The 6,193-nt window shown below is 32.1% G+C and overlaps 1 pseudogene; it reads right to left on the minus strand.

Moving 5' to 3' along the window:
- On the minus strand, positions 1-134 carry LOC145291783 (U2 spliceosomal RNA; annotated as a pseudogene).
- Positions 135-6,193: the final 6,059 nt, after the last annotated feature.

A 6,193-nucleotide genomic window follows, 5' to 3' on the forward strand; every position in this document is an offset into this window, starting at 1 on the left:
AAAAGGTACAAAAATAAAAATTGTCTCAGTCGTGGAGGATTTCTCCTCCACCGAAAGAGAACAAGAAATAGAAGTGCAGCATCTGAAGAACAGATACTACACTTTGATCTTGACCAAAAGGCCAAGAATGCGAACAATTGTAAATAACAACTTTTTTCACAAAACCAACACCGTCTTTCTTTTTTTTCTCTCTCTTTCTCTCTCTCACCCACTTACTCTTCCCTATCTCTCACCCTCTTTCTCTTGACGTCACACCACTGTTAAACTGTGGGGGGGGGGAACACATTCCCAGGCATTATCTCCTATAGATGCACATTTTATTAGAAATTCAGCTTTCAAAATATTAGACTATAATAAAAATATAAAACCAACACCCTCTTTCTCTTTTCTCTCTCTCTCACCAACTTACTCTTCTCTCTCTCTCACCCTCTTTCTCTTGACCTCCTACTACTGTTAAACTGTGTGTGTGTGGGGGGGGAAGAGGCAGCTTGAAAACCAACAAAAACAGTGCACAGTTTCCCAAGCATTTGGGGTGGGAAGGGGGGGAAGAAGCCGAGCGCACAGTTTCGTGTGAGAGAGAGAGAACAATTCTCAACCTATATACTCAACAAATTTTTTATCTACAGATTTGAAAGTTTGTATATAGGGTATTCAGACATATGGAAATATATCTAGCATAATCTATCTATTATATCTATAAAAGTGAAAATGTGTGTGTGTGTGTGTGTGTGTGTGCGTAAGAGAGAGAGAGAACAATTCTCAACCTATATACTCAACGTATTTTTATCTACGGATTTTAAACTTTGTATATAGGGTATTCAGACATATAGAAATATATCTAGCATAATCTATACATTATATCTATAAAAGTGAGAATGTGAGTGTGTGAGAGAGAGAGAACAATTCTCAACCTATATATTCAACAAATTTTTTACCTACAGATTTGAAAATTTGTATATTGGGTATTCAGACATATGGAAATATATCTAGCATAATCGATCTATTATATCTATAAAAGTCAGAATGTTTGCGTGTGGTTGTGTGTGTAAGGTTGCGAGAGAGAGAGAGAGAACAATTCTCAACCTATCTATTCAATAAATTTGTTATCTACAGATTTGACCATTTGTATATAGGGTATTCAGACATATGGAAATATATCCAGCATAATCTATCTATTATATCCATAAAAGTGAGAATGTGTGCGTGAGAGAGAGAGAGAGAGAGAGAGAGAGAGAGAGAGAGAGAGAGAGAGAGAGAGTAAGTACAATTCCCACCCTATATATTCAACAAATTTTTTATCTACCGATTAGAAAATTTGTATATAGGGTATTCAGACATATGGAAATATATCTAGCATAATCTATCTATTATATCTAGAAAAGTGAGAATGTGTGTGAAAGAGAGAGAGAGAAGAGAGAGAGAGAGAACAATTCTCAACCTATATATTCAACTAATTTTTATGTACAGATCTGAAAATTTGTATACAGGGTATTCAGACATATGGAAATATATCTAGCATAATCTATTATATCTATAAAAGGTAGAATGTGTGTGTGTGTGTGTGAGTGAGTGAGTGAGTGAGTGAGTGAGAGAGAGAGAGAGAACAATTCTCAACCTATATACTCAACAAATTTTGTATCTACAGATTTGATAATTTGTATATAGGGTATTCAGACATAAGGAAATATATCTAGCATAATCTATCTATTATATCTATAAAAGTGAGAATGTGTGTGAAAGAGAGAGAGAGAGAACAATTCTCAACCTATATATTCAACAAATTCTATCTTTACAGATTTGAAAATTTGTATATAGGGTATTCAGACATTTGGAAATATATCTAGCATAATCTATTATATCTATAAAAGTGAGAATGTGTGTGTGAGAGAGAGAGAAAGAACAATTCTCAACCTATATACTCAACAAATTTTTTATCTACAGATTTAAAAATTTGTATATAGGGTATTCAGACATATAGAAATATATCTAGCATAACCTATCTATTATATCTATAAAATGACCATGTGTGTGTGTGTGAGAGAGAGAGAGAGTCAGAGAGAGAGAGAGAACAATTTTCAGCTTGTGTGTGTGTGAGAAAGAGAGAGAGAGAAAGAGAGGAAGGAAAATTCTCACCCTATATATTCAACAAATTTTTTATCTACATATTAGAAAATTTGGATATAGGCTATTCAGACGTATGGAAATATATCTAGCATAATCTATCTATTATATCTATAAAAGTGAGAATGTGTGTGTGAGAGAGAGAGAAAGAGAGAGAGAGAGAACAATTCTCAACCTATATATTCAACTAATTTTTTATCTACAGATTTGAAAATGTGTATATTGGGTATTCAGACATATGTAAATATATCTGGCATAATCTATGTATTATATCTATAAAAGTGTGAATGTGAGTGATGGAAAGAGCAAAAAATTCTCAACCTATATAACCTATAAAAGTGAGAATATGTGTGAGAGAGAGAGAGAGAGAACAATTCTCAACCTATATATTCCACACATTTTTGGGCACAGATTTGGAAATTTGTATATAGGGTAGGCAGACATATAGAAATATATCTAGCATAATCTATCTATTATATCTATAAAAGTGAGAACTTGTGTGTGTGTGTGTGTGTGAGAGAGAGAGAACAATTCTCAACCTATATACTCAACGTATTTTTATCTACGGATTTTAAACTTTGTATATAGGGTATTCAGACATATGGAAATATATCTAGCATAATCTATCTATTATAACTACAAAAGTTAGAATGTGTGTGTGAGAGAGAGAGAGAACAATTCTAAACCTATATATTCAACAAATTTTTTATCTACAGATTTGAAACTTTGTATATAGGGTATTCAGACATATGGAAATATATCTAGCATAATCTATCTATTTTATCTATAAAAGTGAGAATGCGTGTGTGTGAGATAGCGAGAGAGAGAGAGAGAGAAAAAGAGAGAGATAAAAATTCTCAACCTATACATTCAACAAATTTTTTATCCACAGATTTGAACATTTGTATACAGGGTGTTCAGACATATAGAAATATATCTAGCATAATCTATCTATTATATGTATAAAAGTGAGAATGTGTGTGTGTGTGAGAGAGAGGACAATTGTCAACCTATGTATACAACAAATTTTTTATCTACAGATTTCAAAATTTGTATATTGGGCATTCAGACATATTTTAATATATCTGGCATAATCTGTCTATTATATCTATAAAAGTGAGAATGTGTGTGATAGAGAGAGAGAGAACAATTCTCAACCTATATACTCAACAAATTTTTTATCTACAGATTTGAAAATTTGTATATAGGGTATTCAGACATATGGAAATATATCTAGCATAATCTATCTATTATATCTCTAAAATTGAGAATGTGTGTGTGAGAGAGAGAGAACAATTTTCAACCTATATACTCAACAAATTTTTTTATCTACAGATTTGAAAATTTGTATATAGGGTATTCAGACATATGGAAATATATCTAGAGTAATCTATCTATTATATCTATAAAAGTGAGAATGCGTGTGTGTGTGAGAGAGAGCGACACAGAACAATTCTCAACCTATATATTCAACAAATTTTTTATGTACAGATCTGAAATATCACATTTGTATAGAAGTAGAAATCTTGATACCTACTCTGATACCTAATAAAAGAAAGGACACTCTTTAGGGCGGATTTTGATTATAACAAGTCACTAATTAGAAATTATAATAAACATTCTAATAATTTAAGAATTTTACCAAAATAAAATTGCATGGTAATCACCCAATTTCTGCCACAAAATTTTGATTGGCAGAACTCATAAACATAAAATATATATTTTCTAATTTCATCTTTTTTTTTTCTTTTTACATAATCTGGTTTGATGTTTTCCCAAATATTCAAATCACTATATTTTGCTGCTTAATATCAAATACAGCAACTGAGTTATTTTTATGCATCAAACAATTACATTTTCTCATTCATCCAAACTAATCACTGAACATCAATTTCATATTTTCTTCACTAAAATATTACTGTGCTTGATGTCATCAAGTGGAGCGGATCATTTTTTTTTCATTTGTTCACACATTTTTCCAATTTATATATATTTTAAAGATTCTTAGCCTATGTCATTGCATACCAATCTGTTTATTAAAAGTTAAGGTTCACTGTAAACACATATGTTACACCAAAATAAAAACGCTTCAGATAATGTCTTGATATTCAATTCAGTTTCTCACATGACATCTTATGAAGTTAGTAGAAATGTTACAGACTTTTGAATCTCAAACACTTTCAATACTGTGCACTGATATTTTCTTTTTTGCAATATAAGCACATTCATGATTTTTTTTACAAACGTTAAAAACTTTCACATTGTGTAGCAATATACTGAAACAATTATAAAAATATTTGTTTTTATTTTGAATGATGCAGGGCATCTGAAGAGAGATTTTTCTAACAAAATGAAAGTATAATTTTTAGCAATAGGTATCTAGGAAAAGGCCACTACATATGTTATAAGTTCCAAATTTCCACAACCTGGCAAATACTGGTACATGCTAGCAAATTTAGATTTGCAATTACAAAATATGATTCTAATTTTTTCCTTTGCTCTTTATTCTAACACTACACTAAGTTTACTGTGTTATTTCGCTACAGTTGATATTGTGTAGAACAATAAGAAAATCATAGTGAACAATGCATTCAACAAAATTTCACACACATTTCTAGATACCTATATCTAATAAGTTCAAAAGAAAGGACACACTTAGGGAGGTATTTTGGTGGTCAAGTCACTAAAAAGAGATTAGCTGGTTTCCCGGCATAGCCCAGGATATAATAAAGATTGACTGAAATACATGTTCTAGCTGGTTTCTAGGCGTTGCCAGGGATGTAATATAGACACATTATGTTGTATATTACCTGTTCTCTTCTCCCTAAGGTAAAACAATTTCATATACATGCTGTAAATTACCTATGCTAGGGATAAAACATGAACAATATCAGTCCTAGGGTAGATAAAACAAATAATACATAGAGATGAAAGATTCCTCTCCCCTAAGAATCAAACATATGTTCAATATCTGCTTTTGTTTTTTCATTGTTTATACGGTCCCGAGCAACGCCGGGTAGCCCTGCTAGTCTTCTATATATATAAAAGGCAAAAATCGGTGTGTATGTATGTATGTATGTATGTATGTATGTATGTTTGTTTGTAACGCTAAAACTTTTGAAAGACGGAACCAGAGTTGACAAATTTGGTATCATATTGCACCTTGATCACCCGGATGACAAATATCGAAATTTCACGTCAAACGGACCAGTAGAAAGGGGTCAACTGATCGTTTTTCTCCTAGGGGGTCCCCCAAAAAACCTGTCATTTTAACGTTATTCAATACGTGTCACGTGACGTGACGTCAGCTCAAACTTTTGACAGACACAACCAAAGTTGACAAATTATGTATCATATTGAACCTTGATCACCCGCATGACAAATATCGAAATTCCACACCAAACGGACCATTAAAAGGGGGTGAACTGATCATTTCTCTCCTAGGGGGGGCCCCCAAAAAAACCTGTCATTTTAATGTTAATATTACATAATCCAAAAACGCTTAGTCATGTCACGTGACGTGACGTCAACATCCAGTAATGGCGAACAAATGTAAACAAACACTTTGTTTTACCGATACTTTTGTAATTTCTCTTCTGCTTTGTTCTAGAGATTATTAAACTCCATGACAATGTCTCCAACGTATTTAACTGGTTAAAAATAGTATTTATACAAGAGTTTTAACGAAAAATATCAGGAAAAAATGTACAGGAATAAAAAAAAATTCAGCTTTCAAAATATTCGTCGATAAAAAAACCGATCTTTATATTTACGCTAGCCATTTTGTATATTACCACGTGACCTGCTATCTCTTAAACTGGAGGGGGGGGATCCACTTGAATCCAACAAAACCAGTATTTTTTTTTTTCTATTATATATACATCATTTTCTATAAAATTAAGTGTAGACTTTATAATTAAAACAAAAAATGTTATTCATACTAAAAAAAAAAAACGCTTAGTCATGTCACGTGACGTGACGTCAACATCCACTAATGGCGAACAATTGTACCTATTTACTATGCCTCCCCACGGGACAGAGTTAGACACCAGGGTCGTTTTTTAACGTGGAG

The sequence above is a fragment of the Euprymna scolopes genome, chromosome 12, assembly GCF_053919585.1.
Source record: "Euprymna scolopes isolate OS-2025 chromosome 12, ASM5391958v1, whole genome shotgun sequence".
NCBI lineage: Eukaryota > Metazoa > Mollusca > Cephalopoda > Sepiida > Sepiolidae > Euprymna > Euprymna scolopes.